This window comes from Polypterus senegalus, chromosome 2, assembly GCF_016835505.1.
Source record: "Polypterus senegalus isolate Bchr_013 chromosome 2, ASM1683550v1, whole genome shotgun sequence".
Taxonomy (NCBI): Eukaryota; Metazoa; Chordata; class Cladistia; order Polypteriformes; family Polypteridae; genus Polypterus; species Polypterus senegalus.
In genome coordinates this window covers 10,736,823-10,760,818 of record NC_053155.1, presented here as the reverse complement: position 1 = coordinate 10,760,818, position 23,996 = coordinate 10,736,823, and the positions used below count along the sequence as shown (strand labels likewise).

Below are 23,996 nucleotides of genomic sequence, written 5' to 3'. Positions count from 1 at the left end.
TGCGCGTGCGAGTGTGATTGATTGTGAGCGTGTGTGTGTGAGAGCTCCATTCTTATCCTTGGAAGTTGCCAGAAGCCTTATTGATTTTGAGGAAAATGGCTTGACGGAGATAACGATGTGCGCCCGAGGAGGAGGAGGAGGTCCATTTTGTGTAATAATTCTGCTCGTTGCACATCATGAAATGCGGACCCCCGCTATTATGCAGGGCCAGATTTCTATGGTGCTCCACGTTGAAGACCCCGCGTGCCACCCCATCTCCTCGTCTGCCTGCTCAGCTCCACTAACATCCCTGAAGCCCCTTAGCAGAGAGCAGGGTGTGGGGGGTTAGGGGGGCTGTCACTGGGAAACACAGTAACATAGAATTAAATGGCACATCTTTCAAATAAGAGATGGAAACGAGAGAGGCAACTACATGCCATTCAGAGAGCTGGGCACAGGGTACTGGGTCTGTGTGTGGCACCGAATCAGATACACACAAAACTGGTGCATACAGCATTGGATTCTGAGTAGAAAATGCCCACCAGTAGCCTGTGTGGCATGAGTGGCACCATAAATCAGGAGTGAGGGTGCCACCATGAGCCAATTTAAAAATAACAGAAAAAAATGAGCCAACCTGACCTGAAAGAAGACAGGCAGACCAAGGGGGCTTCGAAAGGAAAAACAATTTAAAATTTACAGCTGTGTGCCCTCCGCCCAGGACACATGCACAGGGTTGGGGGGCACCAAGTAAACAGAAATCCTGCAAGTCGTGGGGGCTGCAGAGTACAGACACGTGCATACCTGTGCACCCCCCGGACTTCAGTATCGACCGCAGCGTTCGGACCTCCGTACCGGAATCTCAATCTGGCCAATCGCAGTGAAACTCTGATCAGGTTGAAATAACGGGGGGGTTTGGGGGTCCCAAGTAGGGCTGTAGCTAACGAGGATTCTGTTAGTCGTTATTGTTACACATCCTGTTTGGGGCTCCAGTGCCCGTCAGTGCCCATCTGCTCACGTCTGTCCACCTGTGAATGTCACCTCGATGGCTCGGCATGAACACGATTTAAAATGAATAATAATCAAATTAAAACAACAACCAGGGAAACATGAATTGGAAAATGTTTTATATTAGTGTGACCATCGCAATAAAAAAGAGATGCATTAAACAATACAAAGGTCACGTGGTCTTTAAACAAAGAAAGTGCATTTAACTTCACCAAAAAACAATACGTCGTTAAAACGGAGGTGGTGTTCATATTTTAGTCTTACTGGGGGGGCTTCGCTCACAAACCCCTGTGTTTGTTTTTCTGGATACACACGTTAAAGATTTTCTTTGAATACGAGATGATCTGTCCTCTTAAGAAGACCTTGAGAGTTTCCCAGAGTATTCCTGCAGAGATCTCAGGTGATGTATTTGTCTCTAGAAAGAATTTGGTTTGTTTGGATATAAATTCCGTTCAATTCTCGTCAGCTAATAGAAGCGGGTTGAGGCGCCATCTGCGGGGTGAGTGTATGGGGCTTAGTAATTTTAGCTCCTAGATCATAGGTGCATGGTCAGAAATAACAATAGCATCGTATTTGCAAGATTTAATCATAGGCAAGAAGTTATTGTCTATAAAGAAGTAATCGATCCTTGAGTAGCAATGGTGTACTGGTGAGTAGAAAGAATATGTTCTTGAATTTGGGGTCTGCTGCAGGAGCCAATCCCAGCCAACACAGGGCACAAGGTAGGAACCAAACCCCGGGCAGGGCGCCAGCCCACCGCAGGGCACACAAACCTAACCTTCATGTCTTTGGACTGTGGGAGGAAACCCACGCAGTCACTGGGAGAACATGCAAACTCCACGCAGGGAGGACCCAGGAAGCGAACCCAGACGGGTCTCCTAACTGCGAGGCAGCAGACAATATTTCCATACTTCTGACATATCACCTGTGTCCATATATTCCATCTCTATTCGCCTTTTCGTTATTTCTCCGAGTAATAATTTCTCTTTCTTTGCGCTAATACAATCTTTACTTTCTTTGTTTTTTGACCCTGTCGTTTTTTTTTTCTCCTTTCCTATTCTGAATCTTGCTCTGCACGTGTTTCTTTTTTTTTTTTTGTCTTTTGAATTCCACTTTTCATTTTCTCTAACCTGCTCTGCATGTGTTTTGGCCCCCCTTGTTTTTTAACCTACTTTGTTTTCTACTCTTTGGTCTTTTATATCCTGCCTTTTTTTTCTTTCAATGACACCTGGTCCGTGGTGATTATTTTTTTTTCCCTTTTTCGAGTAATTTCCGTTTGCGCTTCTGCGATGTTTACTTTTTTTTTGATACTTTCTAATTTTCCTACTTTCTTCATAGTCTTTAACTTTCTCCACCTTTTTTTTTTTGCCTTTCCAATTCCACTTTTCCTAATCTCTAACCTGCTCTGCATGTGTATCACGCCAGCGACCGGATTGGACCTGCTTTTTGATTCAGTCCCACTTGTTCCAGGCTGATATTTACTTTCCTTATTTTCTGAATTTGCACCTCGATTTTTCTTTTTCTTTTTCGTCTCTTTTCTCCGCGCTGCTCTTTCTTCTTCGCCTCCTTTTCTACGTTTCATTTATAACGTATTGTCTGTCCTTACATGCTTTATATGCGCTGAGAACCCTGGATCTGCGTGTGCTCGAAGCCAAAAACACTTCCGAATTAGTGATGGGTCGTTCTTGAATGAACGAATCCTTAGTGTGACTCGGGAAGAACGAGTCGTCTCGTGGGAGTGATTCGTTCAGTCGCGCATGCGCATTTGCGCAACTTCCTATAGTTTGTGTTTTGGAAGAAGCTTAACCAACTCAGTCTGAGCCCGAAACAGAATTGATTAGTTCGGGTTCGAGTCGTTCGTTCATCACGTGACAGCCCCATAAGCTTAACCTATGCAGTCTGAGCCGGAAAGAGAATTGATTAGTTCGTTCCTCGAGTCTTTTGTCACGTGACCACTTACCGGCTCAGTACCTCGGTCAAATACTAACGTACAATTCCATTTGTTGTATGTTGGATCATATTTAGAAATGATCATAAAATTTATCAAAAATATCTAAAACGCATTTTCTTATAAATAAAAAAGGTTTGTCAATTTCTGTCACTGTGCTTTTGTTACTGTTTCTTGAGGATCTGTGATGTGTTATTTTATAAATAAATAATCCTGTTACAAATTGTTTTAATTATTGTGATCAATATTTGTGTAAGCAGTAGATGTGTTAGGGAGGTAACAGGTAACATTTTAATTATATTTTGCTAAAATGAACGAAATGACTCGAAAAAAGATTCGTTCATTTTGCTGAACGACACTCAAAAAGGTCCGAGTCGGTAAAATGATCCGAACTTCCCATCACTAATTCTGAACGTGTTGCTGCCGATGCTCTTATTCGGTTGTAAGTCGGGCGTGTCTTGCAAGAATCTCAAGTTCGACGTCATCGCGAGGCGGTCCTGCAGGGTCGATCTCTTGGCACAAAGTCTCGTGTTTAAGGTCCCCGCTTGACGCTCCGAGGCCAATCTCTCTAGTCTCGCGGGTCTTCTAAGTGTCTTCCGTGATCTTAACGTGAAGATCACATCTCGACGCCCTTGTGTTTCTCTCCAGGATTCTTTTTTAGAATAGAGGGAAATGACAAAATGTAGACACAAAGTATAGAACGTGTGAAGCCTGAAGTGTAAAGATGAAATAATCCGTTTCACAAAAGGTTCAAGGACGATACATAGGCTTCTGTGGTGCAGCGGTAGGAATTACTGACTTATAATCGAGAGTCCCCCGGTTCGATCCTGACTGCCTCGTATATTTACCGTTTTGAGCAGTGAGCGGCTCTTATGGTTAACCTTATACAGTAAACACATACATTTGATTTGCGTCTGTAATAGGACTTGTAAAAGTTAGTGTTTTATTTTCCCTTTTATTCACTCAGTCACGATCACGATGCATACTGCCTCCCCCCCAAACCCCCCATTCAGGGATCTGACGCTGTTACTTTTTATCTGAAACTGGGAATAACTGGAGAAGCAAGTGGTGTTTTGAGACAATCAAACGGGAAATTCTCTGATCTGGATGGGTAACAGCTGACGCACAAACACTGGCGAATCTGCCTTCTTCATTTCTCGTTGTCACTTGATTTTGTTTCATTCAATTTTATTGAGTGTTCCTGCTTACAGTGAATTAGTATGCACCTTAAGGCCCGTGATGTCAAAAAAACAGAGACATGGGTATGTACAGTATATATGATATTTGGAATTATTCATTTTATGACCTTTATAGTACATTTCGGAAAACATTGTGGAACTGGCGCGACATTATTCATATTCATTCGCGTACCGTCTTGTGGTTGTAATCAGTGATCGTGTTTTTTTTTTTTTCCCCCCTACTCCGATCTTGCCCAGTCTGCACAGGACTCCAGTAACGTTGTTCCTCTGCAACATTGTCGGGCAACCGGTGCGAATTTTCTAGGGGCGCCGCGAAAACTTTTATAAAATATTTAAAATTGCTAGTGTTTTGAACTTTTGGTTGATTAAAAAGATAATGTTTAAAAAAAATAATAATTATGTTGGGACAAACAGATAACGGAACACTTACGGAAATGAAGTCTAAGAAACGCGAGAGACTTCAAATGATCGACAATCAATCAATCAATCAACATTTATTTATATAGCACATATTCATACAAAAAAATGTAGCTCAAAGTGCTTTACAAAATGAATAGAAAAATAGAAGACACAATAAAAAATAAACATAACTCAACATTAATTAACATAGAATAAGAGTAAGGTCCGATGGCCAGGGTGGACAGAAAAAAAAACAAAAAAACCTCCAAAGGCTGGAGAAAAAAATGAAATCTGTAGGGGTTCCAGACCATGAGACCGCCCAGTCCCCTCTGGGCAATCTACCTAACATAAGTCAAACAGTCCTCTTTGTATTTAGGGTTTTCATGGAAGGACCTGATGATGATGGTCACGTAGACTTCTGGCTTTCAGTCCATCAATGTTGGTGCATCAGGATGCTTTGAGTAGGTGGACGTGGCGCAGGCCGCCACCACATAGAAACCGGAAAAAGAAACGGAAGAGAGAGTAGGGGTCTGTCTTTCGAAAATTGATCCTCGCATCAAACTCGTATGTGCTGAAAAACAATCTCATCGTTCACGTTAATTAAATTTAAGATTTATCCTTTGATTCCTTTATTAATAAGATGTCTTTCAAACTTGTAAAATGAACTGTTTTTATTGGCGATTGTCCAGAGATTGTGTCGTCACGACTTTATTTATGGGCAGTCCCTCAGGTGCGCCCGAAAGAAAAGTTTTGGACTTCGTGCGCCGCAACTCGAAAAAGGTCGCCTTTCACTGCTCTGCAAGGTGCGCCCTGAACGCTCCTCTTCTCTCAGTGGACCCGCGTACACGCCTTGCACAGCACGTGTGCTTTGATCGCCAGGGTCAAGCTTGTTATAGCGGCGTTTCTCAACCTTTTAAGTATTTGCGACCCGAGTTTTCATGACAGTTTTAATCGCCTAGCCCCCAAAATTTTTTTTGAAATGTAGATGCATATTTTATTATACCTACTTAACTTGTATCGACATTTACCTAACTCTACATTTATTGTTCTAGCATCAGAATGTCGTTTAAGTTAATTTGTTTTGGTTTCAACAGATTTTTTTTTTCCTTCATATTTTTGATTCTTCTTTTCTTTTTTTTCACATCTTCGCGCCCCCCTTTTTGTTGGGCCCGCCCCACAGGTTGAGAACCACTGTAGCACAAGCAATCGGCCGCCTGCGTGCTGCTGCTCGCACTGAATAAGCTCACGCCTTCTGGTGTCGGCGCACAGCACCTGGGGGAAAAAAAAGAAAGAGACAAATACAGTATATGGGACATTTTGAAGAAGTCATTGTGTGACCTAAATAGTACCAATCGGAAAACCTCATCGCACGAATGCATTATATTCGAAAAAGAACAGATCGGGTGTGTTACTTGTAAAAATTAGCTTTTTTTTTTACTTTTATTTTCTCAGTCTCGTTCACGCTCTCCCTCCCCTCCTGATCTGACCCTAACTAACTAACTAACTAACAGCGCCAGCATACGTTCTCAAGAGACGGCGGCATCACAGCTCCAGGATGCTTGCGTTTCAGATGCTTGTGCATCGCGCTGGTGCTGCCGTGATAAAGAAAACTCCACTTTACATAATCTGCAGTCATCATTTTTTTCTTTTTCGGTGAAGTGCTCCCTCACTTTAGAAAGTTTCTGTCTCCGTTTATTTCCATCTCCTCCCCCCTCCTCTATCCGACTCGCCATTGCAACCACGTTTATCTTCCTCTTCATTCTTCTCCTCCTCCTCCTCAGACGTTGTTCTTCGTTGGTAGGACTGTGTGTAGTCTTGACAAACAGTAATAAGCGATACTGCCCCCCGATGTTCATGTAGTGCATTGCAGTTACAAAAACCAATGTGGCTCTTTGTGACTGGAGCCTCTGCTGAAGGTTCTGTTCGCGACGCGTCGACAATAAAAAGTCAGCGTCAATGATTACGTCAGCCCTGGTCCTAAGTGAAGCTCTGAGTGTGTAGAAACAATAGGGGGGGTCCTAAGTGAAGCTCTGAGTGTGTAGAAACAATAAGGGGGGGGTCCTAAGTGAAGCTCTGAATGTGTAGAAACAATAAGGGGGGTCCTAAGTGAAGCTCTGAGTGTGTAGAAACAATAAGGGGGGTCCTAAGTGAAGCTCTGAGTGTGTAGAAACAATAAGGGGGTACTAAGTGAAGGTCTGAGTGTGTAGAAACAATATGGGGGGGTCCTAAGTGAAGCTCTGAATGTGTAGAAACAATAAGGGGGGGGTCCTAAGTGAAGCTCTGAATGTGTAGAAACAATATGGGGGGGGGTCCTAAGTGAAGCTCTGAGTGTGTAGAAACAATATGGGGGGGGGTCCTAAGTGAAGCTCTGAGTGTGTAGACACAATATGGGGGGCATCTTCAGCGAAGTTGTAATTGTGTGGACACAATACAGGGTGGGGGGTCCTCGGTGAAGTTCCAGTTGGGTGAAGCATTGAGTTGCATTTTGTGATGTCTTTGAGGCTGAAGTTTTTCAAAAGATGCGTCAACGGGGGCTTAGAGGAAAGCGGACCACTTCTACTGAAAAATCCCAAAGTCCTGGTGGCACGCCATTTTAAAGTTTTTCTTTTATTTGTTACCAGTATACTGCACAACCAGTAGTGCCCACACAAGCACATGCGTACTAGAAGTTTATTGTTGAGAGATGCCCCCTATGATGATAATGTCCATAGAAAGAACAGAAAAGTAAGCGTCAGGGGCAGAGAGGCAACGGCCACGTTCAAAATGAGCAAAAGATGGGCAGAACTCCCTGTTGGTCTGAGCGCTGGCGTCTGGGTGACTGCAGGTGACAGAAAGCGGCATTAGAAATGACATCACCGGGCTTCCCTACAAGTGGGAAACAAGCGGAATATGTGTTAGCGATGCCATAATCTCATTTTTTCCTAACGCACTCCCCAGGGTTGCATGACTCTGTGTGTGTGTGTGTGTGTGTGTAATATATATTTCAGAAAGGTATACCCCATATAATTGATAGAAGACAAATGACAAAAATTGCTAAATTTATACAGAGGGCCTTTCAGACTGGAGTCAAAAATGAGATGGCGGTGGCGGCGGCGCCCCTTTAGAAGATGCTGGAGCAGAATGGGCGGGGCCAGGATACAGTGACCTGGAAGTGACATCACAGGGACTGGCAGTCATCTGATCTGTAGGATGAAAAGGGAGGAGAGGCACTGGGCAACAGCGCCACCCAGCCACTCAGGGTGGAATTACCATTGGATAAGCCTTTAAGGTGTCTCTCAGGCTCACATATGTGAATATACTCTGTGTGTGTGTGTATAGAGATATATACACATATAGATATATATAAGATAGATATATACACATATAGATATAGATGTATATAAGATAGATATAGATATACAGTATTTATCTATGTGTATATACATATCTGTGTCTCTCTCTCTCTCTCTGTATGTATACACACACACACGTATATTACTGTTTGTCTGTGTGTGTGTGTGTGTAGAGAGCCTAGGCAGGCTGACCGCATGATGTCAGAGCTGAGTGTGTCAGTCAAGTCTCCTCCTCCAAGTCTTTTGCTCCTCCCACCAGGCATGTGCCTTCTGCTTACTGTTGCTTGGCAACAAACCTCAATAGGAGGAGTCAAGGATGAATTTACAGGCCAACGGGGTGTTTGTGGGTGTGGCCACTGTGTGAGCACGCGCTCACACACACTCTCACACACACACACACTCAGCACTCGGTGGCGGTCACTTTTCACACTGCAGTCCTTTTGTATTTTTTTTGTAGCCGTTATTTAGATGAACTGACAGATAAACGCAACTAATGGCACTTGGATGCCTCATAGCGAGCATAGATGGCCACTTGTGAGAGTTTAGTGAACGCATGGCAAGCAGCCTGCTGTGTCTCGAGTGTCGCCTGACGTGTGTGAAGTGGGTTGGGGTGGCAGACAGGGATGCCCCCAAGCTCGTGTTTGTATTTGGGTGTCATTGGAAGGGCACGCTGGCATACTGTGCTGATCTGTAGGTCTGCCTTTCTTGTTTGTGGAAGTCCCTCTGTACAGTCCCTACATTTCTTTATTATTATTATCACGTGGTGTTTATTTTTTTTTTTTTCAATTCGCTTTCTTCATTTCAGATCCCAGTGGTTTTGTTTTCTCGTGCTTTTCCAGTTGCAGTGCTGGCCAGTGAAGTGACTTGCTGAGTGGGGGTCACCCAGTGGTGGTGGAGTAAGTGTGACTTGAAGCCCACCGCCTCAGTCAGGTCAGGTGACTTTATTGTCATGCTGTCCCTACAGCTTGTTGCACCATACAGTGACATGAAATAACGGGACCACCGCAGTGCCACATTTACCCGCCTTGCACTTGTCTTGTGTTTATGTAAAGATGATGACGATGATGTTGGCTGTTGGACAAAGTCATTGAAGACATATAGCAGAAGTGTCCCCTTGGTCCAGATGAAGGTGAAGAGCAGATGGCGTTACCGATGCAGACTGTCGGGTGGAGTGGGGGGGTCTCTGTCAGGAAGATCAGGGTCCGGTTGAATATTAAGGAGACTCAACTACCCCGTGAGCTTCTGAGGGAGGATGATGATGTCTGAGGTTTCACAAACTCTATGACGACATCCATCTGAAGTGGTCCAGATGGGACAGAACCCGATGAAGAGCAGATGGCATTACTGATGCAGACTGTCAGGGGTCTCTCTGTCACAAAGTCCAGGGTCCAGTTACATACCAAGCAGACTCAACTGCCCTATGAACTTCTGAGGGAGGAGGAGGAGGATGATGATGATGGCTGTTTGACGTCTTCATTGAGTTTGTCCATGTGAAGTGTCTCCTTTGACCAGATGAAGAGTAGCTGGCATTACCAATGCAGACAGTTAAGGGGTCTATCTGTCAGGAAGTCCAGGGTCTGGTTACATACCAAGCAGACTCTTCTGAGGGAGGAGGATGATGATGATGATGTCGGCAGTTTCACAAAGTCAATGAAGACCTCCATCTGAAGTATCCCCTTGGTCCAGATGAAGAGTAGATGGTGTTATAGATGCAGACAGTCGGGGGGTCTCTCTGTCACAATATGTACCAAGCAGTCATCTGCCCTATGAGCTTCTGAGAGATGTGATGATGATGATGGCTGTTGGATGTCTGTGTGAAGTGTCTCCTTTGACCAGATGAAGAGTAGCTGGTCTTACCGCTGCAGACTGTCGGGGGGTGTCTCTGTCTGGTTGAATATTAAGCTGACCCTATGAGCGTCGTGAGAGATGAGGATGAGAATGTCGGTGGTTTCACAAAAGTCAATGAAGGCGTCTAGAAGGGCCAGGACCCCATGAAGAGCCAACGAGATGACCCCTACAGTGGAATAGTCCAGGCAACGTGATGTGAGCGTCCAGCTTCTGGTCACAAGTCATTGGGCTTCTCTTTTATTGTCACATTTCACAACACATTTATTTTTCATTTTGTCTGAAATGCCCCTTGTCTGTGGTCCATCACCAGCGATGGGCACACGCCCAGTTTTTTTTTTTTGTCCCCTCAGACAGAAGCGTGCGTTTCGTCGGACGCTAGTTGTCTGTATATACACACACACACACACACACACAATAACACACACAATAACCTGTCGTGTCTTTCTTGCCCCCGCTCTTTGGGCACCTCTCCTCTCCGACGACCAAACAGAATCAATTCGCTTTGCCCGAGGGGCTCCGCTGCCTCCGTCTTTTCAGCTTGCTCTTTGTGCCAAGTGAGATGAGCTCGTCACGCGCCGCCTCTGCCATAACGGGATGTCAGGCTCCCCTGCTCTTTGATTTGTTCCGCTTGTATTTGATTCTTTGTGATGGGGTTTTCTGTGGGCCCCGTTGTTGGCTGGCGTGCCTCTGTGCCAGGCTTCTCGTGTTTTGGCCATCCGTCTGCCCGCCCTCCCTCCCACTTTGTCTGTTTATTCAGGTGTGCACTTCTGGCATTCCGGTGTTTGTCCAGACGGCTCTGCTGATCGTGTTTCGCAGAGGTTTCGGCGATTGACTCGGCTGCCCGTGTTTGCCTGCTGTGCCCTGATGATTGATTGTGTTTTCCTAGCTCTGTACTTTGCCCTGCTGGCAGTTTCCACAGGTGCCATACTTTCTCTCTGTGCCCAGATTTCCCCAGCCATTTGGTTCTGGTGCAGCAGGTGATGGACCATTGGTTTGCCTTGGCACCTGAGCTGCTCACTTAATCGTCTGGTGGTCCCTGATGCCAGTACATGTCGCCCACTGCTGTCACCAGCTCCCCAAGTTGCCCTTCATTTCTTGGTAATTGGGCTCCAGCCTGCTGATCAGAGCCACCAAACATACCTGCTTCTAGGGATTGGCATTGATCACATTTCACATGCCCATTTTGGCTTGCTTTCCTGCCAGGCTGCAGGGGCATGCCCTGCCAATTTGATTATCCAAGTACGCCTTGCCCAGCCCTATGCATTTGAGCAAATTAGGTTGGCAAACACCTGCCTATCTGGTTTGCCTGCCTTGGGTGCAGGTTTGTGCCCTGCTGTGTTCTGACTGGCTGCCAGTCCAGGTGCAGTAGTTTGCTATGCCCATATTGCCCAGCTGTTTTGTCAGCTTCAATCTGGGCGAGTTGACAAATGTTTTTCCAGCTGGTTTTCCTTTCAATTTTGCCCAAGTGCTGATGGCCACCCATCCGGTTTGCCGACCACAGTGCCAGATATCAGGGTGCTAGTTGAGTTTACATGCCAGTTTTGCCAAGATGCAGATAATTGCCCAGCTGGTTTGCCTGCCAAGATGCTTGGGTGTTGCCTTCTGTATTTGCCCAGATGCATCACTCATTTGCCAGTCTGATTGCTGGTGTGTTTGCGTGCCCTTTGTGCCCAGTTAAACACGATTCCCCTGCTGGTTTGCCCACTGAAATGAAAGTGCGCCCCTTGTCCACTTTGCCCATTTTGCAGAGCCATACAGGATTACCCAGCTGGTTTGCCTGCTCAGATGCCCAGTTCATCTTTTCCTGCCCACTTTGCCCATAAGTATGTGTTTGCCCTTCTGCTTTGCCTGCCCATTTTTTTCCATGACACACAATTCCATGCCAAGGTTCTGGTATGTTTTGCCCAGGTTTAACTGTTTGCCTGGCTACTAGTGCCAATGTAGATGCTGGTAGAGTTGACCTGCCCATTTTGCCCAGCTGCAGACTGCCTATGGTATTTGCCAGCCAAGATGCAAGTGTGTGAGTTTGTCGTCTGCTCTTTTTGCCCAGGAGCAGCTGTTTGCCACTTCAGGAGCTGGTGACATTTTTTATGCCCATTTTGTTCATTTCCAGGTGATTGCCCAGCTGCTTAGCCTGCTGTGATGCCAGTGTGTTGCCCGCTCTTTTCGCCCTGGTGGTTTGCTCATACAGATATCATTCAGTTTACATGCCAATTTTGTCCACATGACTGCCCGGCTGGTGTGTCTGCTGTTGTCACCCAAGTGGCGCCGTTTGCCAGTCTAAATACCTCTGAGTTTTTAGGCCTTGTTTCAAATGCCCTGATGCCAGTGTGTTTGATTGTCCGTTTTTTCCCAGGATCAGCTGTTTGCCCCCTGGCTGTTTTACACAGATACACAGAGATTTGCCCACTGAGATGATCAGATGTTTGCCAGTCTGACTTGCTCTGCCCATTCCCCAAGAAGCATGATGTGTTTTGCCCATTTTGCCCTGCTTTAGCTGTTTGTCATGCCACTGCCATGAAGTTTGCCCGCCCATTTAGCCCACACGCCGACTGCCCATCTGCTTTCCCATCCAAGATGCCAGTGTGTTGTCTGCAGGTTTTTGCTCAGCGGTTTACCACTTGAAAAGCTGGCATTTTTTTTATGCCCATTTTGTTCAGGCGCAGGTGACTGTCCAGCTGGTTTATCTGCCAAGGTTGCTCTTTTCATCCTGGTGCAGTGGTTTGCCATTCCAGATGCCCCTTTGGTTTATATGCTGTCTTTGCCTGCTCTAATGCCAGTGTGTTTATCTGGCTGCCCTTTGGTTAATCTGCCAAGATGCAGGTTTGCCAGTCCAGATACCCCTTGGATTTATATTCTGACTTTGTCTGCTCTTTTGCCAGTGTCTGTCTTGCCCATCCAGATCCTAATGAGTGTAGATGCCCACTATGTCCTGATATCTGTGTGTAATGTTCCATCCGCATTTTAGACCCGCCCACTGTCTGCCAGTTTGCCCTCTTTGTGCCCCCCGTCGTCGTGGTTGCTAATCTTCTTCATTTTGTATTCTTCTCATTTGCCGGTCGCTCGCCTTGAGTTTTGCCTGCCAATTTGATATCGGCTGGAGTGCCACGTCAGGTGTGCCCTTCTCGCCTTCTCTTTGTCCAACCCCCCCATTAGACGGGGGGTCTGCGGGTCAGCCTGGCAATCTGGCGTGCATTTAATGCTTTGTGCTTACCTTATTGGACGCTTGAATGGAAAGTGCAGTTCACGCTCAGTTTAGCAGAGAGCTTTGAGGGGGGGCCGGCAGGTGGGTGGGGGGCTCAAGTGCCGATTACATCCAGACGGCCGTGAAGAGCTGCAGTGGGAAGTCGCGGCTCAGCTGGCACTCTCGATCTGCCTGAACACTCGGCGGCTGCCGTCGCCATTTCATCTGCAGCCCGTCGGGGCTCTTCACCGTCAAGGGGGCCACGTTTGACCTCAGGGGCTGCCAAGTCACCACTGCATGTGCCCTTTAAAGACCCTCTGGCCTCCAGTCAAGCGGGAGTAGATACCTAATTAGAGGAGAATTAATCCGCGCTGTCAAACTATTTCCGCTCGGCCTCATCACCGAGATTTGGTTTCATCGCCTCTCGAGTCTCACGGAGCTCATCCTGTCGGGGTGAGGGCAGACTGGCACACAGGGGGGCTAAGGTGGGGGTGTTTAGCTGAGGCGAGATAGACATTTGGAAAATGATGTCTCACTTTAAAGAGGGGGATTGATAGCCAGGCCAGTGCCCGCTGAGGTTTTAAAGGGTGGGGTGGGGGCTCAATGCTCTACTTAAGGGGGTCTCCTTTCCAGAAGGTCAAGTCTGCGTAGTCTGACCCCTCAGGCCACACACACACACACACACACACACACACACACAGAGGGGCAGGGCAGTGCCAAGCAGGGCCAGAGTGCCATGCTGTGCCAGGGATGTGTAGCAGTCAGCAGAATGAATGATACCCTCGTGTTCTGGGGTGCCAGTGGCGCCCCCTAGTGGTCGCAATGCGTTTTCTGCAGCACGCTTGTATCGTAAAGCCCCTTTGGTGCTGGCGAACAGTCCACACAAACGAAAATCAGTCCAGTCGACCCAGAAAGTCCTGCACTCCTTACACATTTTGTGTGCTGCAGTCTTTCAAATTCTTTTTATTTATTTATTCAAACACTCCACACCAGAGAACGAGACGGCAGACATTTCTGCAGGTTTATTACAATTTAAAAAAAGAAAACGGGAAACATCTCATCGACTCGCGTGCGCTGAGCCGTAGGGGACTCCTCTAAAGAACGATCCACAGGAAGGTTCTGGAAAGAAATTTTGTTTACATCCATTACGGGCTTCATAAATCGATGATCAAAAACTAGGAAACTGGTCTCGGATTCTTTTTATTTTTTGTTTTGTTTTACTTTTTTATTTTACTATTTCAAAAATTTTTTATCATCGATTTATGAAGCCTGTTATGGATGTAAATAAAAATGCACAAATGGGCCTCCATGATTGTATGCAGTCCACTTTATATACACACACACACACACACACACACGTTTGTTTTTATTTACATCCATAACGGGTTCAACAACAAAAATGTTGAATCAGTAACGGTCTTTATTTTGTTTATTTTTAAATACGTGTGTGTGTGTATACAGTAATCCCTCGCTACTTCGCGGTTCACTTTTCGCGGATTCACGACTTTGCGGGTATTTCAATATAGTAGGAGTATTTCCTAGTCTAAGAACAACAAAACAAGTTCGGTGACTACGTGCGTTGTAACGCGGGCTGTGATTGGTACATGTGAGGGAGACGACAAATCACAGCTTCCTGCTTTCTAATCGGGCCCGTGATTGGTGCTTTGACTGATGCCCCGATCCCACAGCACCTCCCCTTGTCTCTCTGTCGCGGCCGTTTCGCTTCAAGCTTTCTCGCCGAGCGGTTTACTTTACACTGTACTGTGGGTGATTTTTTTGTGGTTTCTTTGTGTCGAACTTCGCTTCAATTTTCACTCCCTGCAATGACTCCCAAACGTGCTGCTTCTTCCAAGGCTGGTGCTGAGCCTAAACGCCGTTCGATCGGTTCAATTTTGCAACATGGTGGAGACGTCCTGACCGCCTACAAGCTGCTCTTCGACCGGAAAAAAGAAGCGGCGGCAGCAACTGCCGATCACAATGTTTTTGCAGCCTCCTCCTACTACTACTACTATGGATACACCTTCGGAAACCGTGGAAGAGGTGCCTCAGGAAATGTTAGGTAGGTCCCTGTAATTAATAGAGTCGAGGGTGGGCTGTAAACCGTGCAGGGAGGATTTAAAAACGTCCAAATACACGTTAAATAAGTAAATAGATATGGTGTCCCTACTTCACGGAAATTCAGTTATTGCGGCCGGCCTTGGAACCTATCTCCGGCGATCAATGAGGGATTACTGTATATATATATATATATATATATATATATATATATATATATATATATATATATATATATATATATATATATATATATATATATATATATATATATATATATATGTGTGAGTGTGTATATAAAATATATGTGTGAGTGTGTATATAAAATATATGTGTGTATATAATATATGTGTGTGTATATAAAATATATGTGTGTGTATATAATATATGTGTGTGTATATAATATATGTGTGTGTATATAATATATGTGTGTGTATATAAATGTTTTTTTTACCTCCTCTTTGCTCGATCTGCTGCTGCCGTGCCGTGTGATCTTCATCTCATGCGGCGCTTCGAACATTTCAATGCCTGTACATCGGCTGTTCTACTCTTTGTCTTTTATTTCCGTGTTTAAATCTCTTGGCACAAAGTCTCATCTCGCAGGACATGAATTCTTGATATTATTTTTTAGTTAGTTTAAAAATGGAATAAGAATCTGAAAATGGAACAACATCACATTAGTGTTTGTTAAATTCTGAATGATACCAAAAATATATATGTAGGTTATAAAATAAGCCCAAGTTAATTAAAGTGTGACAAAAAATGTGACATGAAACGTTGCACAAAATCAATGCACTTTTAGGGTTAGGTATCTATCTATCTCTCTATCTATCTATTATATAGTGCCTTTCATTATCTATCTATCTATCTATCTCTCTCTCTCTCTCTCTCTCTCTCTCTCTCTCTCTCTCTCTCTCTCTCTCTCTCTCTCTCTCAGAGTATACACACTCACCTAAAGGATTATTAGGAACAGCTGTTCAATTTCTCATTAATGCAATTATCTAATCAACCAATCACATGGCAGTTGCTTCAATGCATTTAGGGGTGTGGTCCTGGTCAAGACAATCTCCTGAACTCCAAACTGAATGTCAGAATGGCAAAGAAAGGTGATTTAAGCAATTTGGAGCGTGGCATGGTTGTTGGTGCCAGACGGGCCGGTCTGAGTATTTCACAATCTGCTCAGTTACTGGGATTTTCACGCACAACCATTTCTAGAGTTTACAAAGAATGGTGTGAAAAGGGAAAAACATCCAGTATGCGGCAGTCCTGTGGGCGAAAATGCCTTGTTGATGCTAGTGGTCAGAGGAGAATGGGCCGACTGATTCAAGCTGATAGAAGAGCAACTTTGACTGAAATAACCACTCGTTACAACCGAGGTATGCAGCAAAGCATTTGTGAAGCCACAACATGCACAACCTTGAGGCGGATGGGCTACAACAGCAGAAGACCCCACCGGTACCACTCATCTCCACTACAAATAGGGAAAAAGAGGCTACAATTTGCACGAGCTCACCAAAATTGGACAGTTGAAGACTAGAAAAATGTTGCCTGGTCTGATGAGTCTCGATTTCTGTTGAGACATTCAAATGGTAGAGTCAGAATTTGGCGTAAACAGAATGAGAACATGGATCCATCATGCCTTGTTACCACTGTGCAGGCTGGTGGTGGTGGTGTAATGGTGTGGGGATGTTTTCTTGGCACACTTTAGGCCCCTTAGTGCCATTTGGGCATCGTTTAAATGCCACGGGCTACCTGAGCATTGTTTCTGACCATGTCCATCCCTTCATGACCACCATGTACCCATCCTCTGATGGCTACTTCCAGCAGGATAATGCACCATGTCACAAAGCTCGAATCATTTCAAATTGGTTTCTTGAACATGACAATGAGTTCACTGTACTAAAATGGCCCCACAGTCACCAGATCTCAACCCAATAGAGCATCTTTGGGATGTGGTGGAACGGAGCTTCGTGCCCTGGATGTGCATCCCACAAATCTCCATCAACTGCAAGATGCTATCCTATCAATATGGGCCAACATTTCTAAAGAATGCTTTCAGCACCTTGTTGAATCAATGCCACGCAGAATTAAGGCAGTTGTGAAGGCGAAAGGGGGTCAAACACCGTATTAGTATGGTGGTCCTAATAATCCTTTAGGTGAGTGTACGTATATAATAGTGTAAGAGTGTGTGTATATATATATATATATATATATAGAGAGAGAGAGAGAGAATATGTATGTGTGTGTATATAAAGCGGACTGCGTCCAATCCCGGAGGCACTGATATTAATTGCAGGCCAACGTGTTTCCTACGTCGAGATGCACAACATGTACAAGTTTGAGTTTTCATTTAGTTGCGGCGTTTTTATTGCATTTGAATTCTAAACAATCGAGTGCTTTTTCACTACGGCAAACAATTTGTGTGTCCATTAGAAACGCATCACATTTTTAATTTCACGTCCATTGATCGCGTGTCGTTTCACAATTCGCTTAGCGGTAGCTTCGTGAGCGCTGCATTTCGATTCGAGTCCACACTTTAGTTAAATGAGATCAAATGACCAGTCGGCATCAAAGGGAGGGGCAGGGGGCGTCGGCAGTTGGGGAAAGAGGCGGTTCAATCCCAAGTGTGTTTTATTTGGTGGCTTGTGAAATGGGGAGGGGATCTGGCGTGTGATTGGACGGGTGGAAGCGGGTGATCTACACGTTGATTTCACTCTCTTGTGTGTCGAAAGAAACTGAGGGTGTGAAGAGATGACTTTGACCAAACCAAGCTGGGCGATGCTAGCAGACGTTTCACGGTGTTACTGAGTATTTCTATTCAAATCGCCAACGAACCACACCTTGTAAACGTGACTGCGCTGCTTCATCTGTCACGCGGGTTTCGACGACTGAACGCGAGCGTAAACGTCTTTAGCGAGGCCCAACGCTGACTTTTCGCCGTTTCTGTTGTGCCGCCCCCACAGTCCATGCCGACGAAAGTTTTGTGTTCACCGCCAGAATACGGAAACGTTTAGGAGTGGACCGCGCCCCTTGCCACACCCTTTGATTGGTCATTTAATTATTTTCCCATTCGGGACGATTAAAGCCTCCTGTCGAATCGAAATTCCGTGCGCACAGAAGTGTCGCTAAGCAACACAGCAATACGTCCGCTGTGCTGTTAGTTACGCCAATGAATTGAACTGCGGTCCGACTTTGTGTTGCATGTTGAGTGAGCGATTTTAAGTTGTGTGCCAATCGATTGTTGGTTTGATATGTTTGTCATTACGAGACGACAACGCCGGGCCAGAATGACCTCGCCAGTTTGCGTGTGTGTTGCAGTTGACGCGTCATTTTCCCACAAGGCCGAGTTGCAGCTCTCTCTCGGTTTTCCTGCCGACTACGCTTGAAAGGTTTCAGATTTGCCTGGCAGTTTCGGCATTGTCATTGTGACCTGCCTGTGTTTGGTGGCCTCGAGGAAGGCGTGGAAATGTCACACAGGCAGTGACCGGTTTACTAGCCCCCGACCCCTGTGGCAGTGTAATTGTTTTGCTTATTAATCGAGTGAATGTCCATGTTGGTTTGCTTGACCCGTTCATTTATGAATGAATGAATTGATTAATTAGCTTATAGAGGCAGAGCCGGACCAGCGCGCTCATTGGCTTGTTTCATTCATCGATCGCCAGCAATTGGCTTGTTGATGAGGCAACCAAGCGACTAAATGGCGCCATTCATGCCTGTAACTAATTGATCGGTCAGTTGCTGATATGAAGGAATTCACGCTTGGAAGAGTTGATTGGTCGATGGGGCTTCCCCAATTCCTGCCGTTTCCATGTTAATTAGCCGGTCGCTGGATGCGAGAATCGATTTCATAAGCAAATCGGCACATTTGTTACTCGAGTGGACGACCTGAAGTAGAGAAAAAAAAATAACGGAAACCAAACCCAAGAGTTCATGTAACTGGTCAGCCCACCGAGTTCACGCGTCAGCTGATCTGTGGACTGACTGGACGTCGGCCGTTGGTGTGTTAGTGGAGTCCGTGTCGCGATTTGGAATTCACTTCAGTGGCGAATGGTGGAATGTCTTTGTGAGTTTGATGGGCTGGCAGAGTTTGGGATTAATCAACAGGCTGACTGCCAGCCAAGAGGATGGAGTGCTGCGCGTGCCAACGGCAAATTTCCTGGAGCAAAATGCATTCAAGTGAGGGAGACTGAAATGGCAGCCTGCTTTGTGCGGGGCGTCGGGGACACACGGGCCACTTGTCACCGGGGCAGATGATGAAGAATCGACTGACCGATCCGATTAGTGGAAGAAATGAAGTTCTGTATTTGGACATGTGCACCCACCGGCCACTTTATTAGGTGCACCTTACTAGTACCAGGTGGGGACCCTCTTTGGCCTTCAAAGCGCCCCTAATTCTTCATGACGTAGATTCACCAAGGTGCCTGGAGGAAACATTCCTCAGGGATTTTGCTCCATTCTGACGTGACCCCCCCCCCCCTTTTTTTTTGTCAATTGTACACTTGTGTGTTGCATTCCTGGACTTGTTTTCTTGTCACTTCATTAAGTGAATGTCCAGTAGGCTTTCACGTTCAGGTTTTTAAATCGGCGTCCAGTGAATCGCGTCGGCCGCCTGATCACAAACCAAGTGAAGCTCTTAGCCGGCAGCCAGCTGGGAATGCGACGTGCGGGTGGGTCACGGGAGAGGCAGTGGGGGGAGGTGCCATTAATCTTGATCCACATCCCACCCGCACCAGCGCATCAAATCACTTGGAAATCATCTGGCTAAACCGCTCTCTCTTTGTGCACGTGACCTGGTGGGCTGTCCAGTCGGGGGCCTCAACTGCTTCGTAACCCCCTGTGCCCCTCTTTGTTGTTTGTCATTCAACTTGGGGTCACAGCTGGACGAGTGGCAAACGCAGGGGCGTTTCAGGGGCTGCCAGTCAGTCAGTCAGTCAGCCTCAGTGTGAAATGAGGACAGCGGGGCTGAAAAAAAAAAAAAAGGAGGAATCCCACTGGGACACAGGGGAAGGAAATCTCAAACAAATCATTTGATCATAAATAATTGAATTTTCCCCTGGATACAAATTGATGTGTCTTTTAATATAGTGCCTTTCATTATCTATTAACCTATCTGTCTATTATAAAGTGTCATTCCCTACTTTTTCAAATTATATAGTGCCTTTCACATCTATCTGTCTATAAATTTGGTGCCTTTCATTTTCTGTCTTTCTCTCTCTAATCCTGCCAACTACACCACTCTATCTATCTATCTGTCTGTCTGTCATTAGTCTCATTAAATTGTCCCTTTCATATTTGTCTATCATATAGTGCTTTCCATTATCTATCTCTCTATGTAATCCTGCCAACTACACTACAATGTCTGTCTGTCTATATATACATACCTGTATGTATATGTGTGTGTGTGTGTATATGTATGTATGTGTGTATATATATATATATATATATATATATATATATATATATATATATATATATATATATATAATAGCACCTTTCATATCTATCTGTCTGTCATATAGTGCTTTTCATTATCTGTCTATCTCTCTATATAATCCTGCCAACTACACCACAATATCTATCTATTTATTATATAGTGCCTTTCACTCTGTCTGTCTATCGAATGACCACTTCTAGTCAGCTGACCCAAATACACAACAATCCTACAGGAAGTGCACAGATGGCTATGAAAAGCGCTGAATAGTAAAGAGGTACAGAGAAGGTAAATGTGAAAGGCGCCATATAGAGAGCGCGATCTAAAAGGCCCAGTCGTGTTACTGTTTGGCTGACATCAAACGTATTTCAGGTCCTGCTGGTTCCATTTCTTTCCTTTGTCCAGTTTCAGCTCAGGCAGGTGAGGTGACTCTCTGAGGGTCCTGTGGTGTCAGCAGTAGGATTTGAACCCAGAAACCCACATGGCTTGAAATCAAAATCCTTAAGTACTCCGCCACGATGTCTGTCCTAGTTGGTTGGTAGATAGATGGAAATGAAAGGCGCTATATAAATAAAAAGATAGATTAAGCACTAGACAGATGGCCATGAAAGTCATTCTATAGTCGGTGGATGAGAAAAGTGCAGAATAGTAAAGAGGCACAGACCGAGTAGATGAATGTGAAAGGCACTATAGTGGTGGTATTTATTATTGTTATTATTAGCAGACATTAAATGATAAGGCAACTTAAGAACACAGTTGGCGCAGTTGGCTACAATTCTGTTGTCCTTCCATTTGAAGTCCTGGCAGGTGAGGTGACTCTCTGATGGTCCTGTGGTGTCAGCAGTGGGATTTGAACCCACAAGTTCAGGGTCTTGACTGCAGTGCTAGAGTGTGTGTGTGTGTGTGTGTGTGTGTGTGAGTGTGTATATATAGTAGTACCTGCACTATGTCACTCTTGTATGTGTGTGTAATAAATGTGTTACATGTGTATATACACACACACACACACACTCTCTTTATCGTATTCTAGCGTGTGATGTGCTGCTGCCTTGGCGCTTGCTGACCCCTCTCCCCGTCTGAGTGCCCACTGCAGTGACGTGTGCCATCCTCCCGCCGAGTTTCTCATTTCCCAATACTGAACCCCATTGGTGACCCGCCCGTGAGAGTTCATTCCAGTGAATGCCCGTTGTGTTCCTGCCACGGGTTTATCGCCACAGTAGACGGCACCAGAGCGACTTCATCAGTGTGGAAACTTCAGATGGCATTGAAGCTCTGCTATATGTGGGCACCCTGGGGGCTCACCCAGTGGAGGTGCCAGACTTCCTGTGCCACTTTCAGTTTTCAATACATCAGGCTCTCGTGTTATTTATTTTTCCAGGAAACGGCTGGACCCCGTGAGCGTGTCGTGTGTCGGAGCGGTCCCTGCAGGGGGTAGCGGTGAGGTGATGGCCATGCTTGGTTTTGAACCCGGGGCCGTGTGTCTCTTTTGAAACGAGCACAGACTGAGTCTCCACACTTGTGTCACAGAGCCCGAGCCGTCCCTGGCCTGGTGGTGTCCTCGGCAGGTGGGCAGTCAGGTGGTCTGGTTTGGTCGAGCGGCCGCTGAGTCCCCCTAGCGTGATGGAAGCACGAGGGATTTTAGCTTAAATGAGGAGTGTGACAGAAGCTGCCCTGCAGTGCCATCTCCCTTAGTGAGCCCAGTGCCACGATGGCTGCCCTTCACCCATTTCTCAGCCCCACCTTGGCTTGAAGTTGGGAGTGTGTGGCTAAGGCTGTCTGTGGGGGGCCACCTGCCCACCTCGTGGTGTTGTGATGGCCACGGCTGTCTGACATGGTGATGGAGCGAGAGCTTCAAACTTGACGATACGGCGCCGTCCAGTCAGTCCTCCTCTTCCTCCTCCTCCTCTTCATCTTTCACATCCCCTTCCAGATATTAGTAACACACCTTGGAGACGCTGCGAGTTCTCAATAAGCGCTGGCCTTTGAACACTTCTGAGCGAGTGGCTGCCACGCGGGCTGCATGATGGCCTTCTGTGCTGAGGAGACCACCGTGTGCCTTATGGTGGTCCTGTCTGTCTCTCTGTCCGGTTAGGAGGAGTGCTGCATGCCTGGCTTTCAGTTCAACACGTCTAGCGCATATAGCGCCTTTCATGGAGACCGCGCTCTGCACGTCGCTTTCTTTCATTCCTCCTTTCTGTTTTCTCCTTCCTTTGGATTTTTTCTTTGAATTCCCTTTTGTTTTTCTTTGTTGGCTCTTTCTTTGTCTTCCTTTTGTTCTTTCTTACATTCGTTCCTTCATTTGTTTGCTTGTTCGGTTGTTCATTTTGTTTGGCTGATTGGCTCCGTCACTCGAGTGTCTAAGCGGCCCTGCCTGCTGGCTCTCAGGCACCTCTTCGTTCGGCATTTTCATTCTTTGTTTGTTTGAAAGGCGCTACATAAATCACATGTGTTTTAATATCATCGTCATCATCATCATCATCGTTTGATTGGCTCTTTGTTTTGGATTTCACTCTTTTCAGTGTTGGTTGTTCATTTGCTCCTCTCGTTTGTTGGTCACACAGTCGGCCTCCTTGGTCTTTACGTCATCAGGACCACTTTGTGTGTGTTTGTTTGTTTGTTTGTGTTTGTTTTTTGATTTTGTTTTGTTTGCTTGTTTGTTTGTTTTTGGTTTTTGTTTTGTGTTTGATTGTGTGTGTTTTGTTTGTTTGTTTGTGTGTGTGTGTTTTGTTTGTTTGTTTGTTTGTTTCTTTGTTTTTGTTTGCTCTTTTTTTCCTCCTTTGAGTGTTTATCCCATCACTCTTTCATTTCATTGGCTGTTTGCTCCTTTTGTTCAGTCAGCTCTTTGTTCTGCCTTTAATTGTTGAGGGCTGCGCTCAGTTGCTCGTCTGTTGTTTGCTTTCCTTTGATCTTCATTTGTTTTGTTCACTCACTCCATTGTTCAGTTTGTTCTTCCCGCTGTGTATTTCATTTCATCTGTCGTCGTCGGTCTTGTTGAGTCGCCTCCTGGCGCAGGTCTTGTTGCTCGCTCGGCTGTTTCTCTGTTACTCTCTTTGGCGTCCCGGTTGGTCTCGGTGGTCTTCTAGGGGTTGCTGCTTGTTTTCTTTGTTTTACTTGGAGGGTTTATTCACTCGGCTGTTTGCTTGCTTGTTCAAATGTGTCTTTTTATTGTTCTCGTATACGAAGAGTAGGAAGGAGGATTGGAATCGATGTCGAGATTTTAATGACTCTCTCGATGTCGTAGACCTCCCTGAGTGTCTCGCTTATGAAGTGGAGGGAAAGGACCGGAATCCTCCAGAAAAATCTCCACCTTTTAGACCTCCCTGAGTCTTCTGTCTGTCTGTGTGTCTGAACACGATAACCAGACTGCGCCTCCACTTGGGGCATACAAGAGGTTAGGGACAAGCAACTTCAAGAAGATTGGGCACTGAAGTGGCACCCAGGGTGGTCCAGATCTAATTATGCAATTTTCATTACGCTATAACTTATTAGGTTTATTACTCCGAGCCTGTAACCAATTGAATGGAGGACAAGTGGGACATTACAAGGAAAATCAGAGAATGAATTCAGTGCAAGTCCAAGAGATTTCAAACAATTCTTTTGTCTTGTATTGTTTAAC

General features: G+C 45.6%; 1 protein-coding gene across 3 annotated transcripts in view; it reads left to right on the top strand.

The window, feature by feature from the left end:
* The window catches only part of LOC120522557 (amyloid-beta A4 protein-like), a 97,294-nt gene that overhangs the window by 16,221 nt on the left and 57,077 nt on the right, over nucleotides 1–23,996 (top strand). The gene's annotated exons all lie outside the window — the stretch shown is intronic.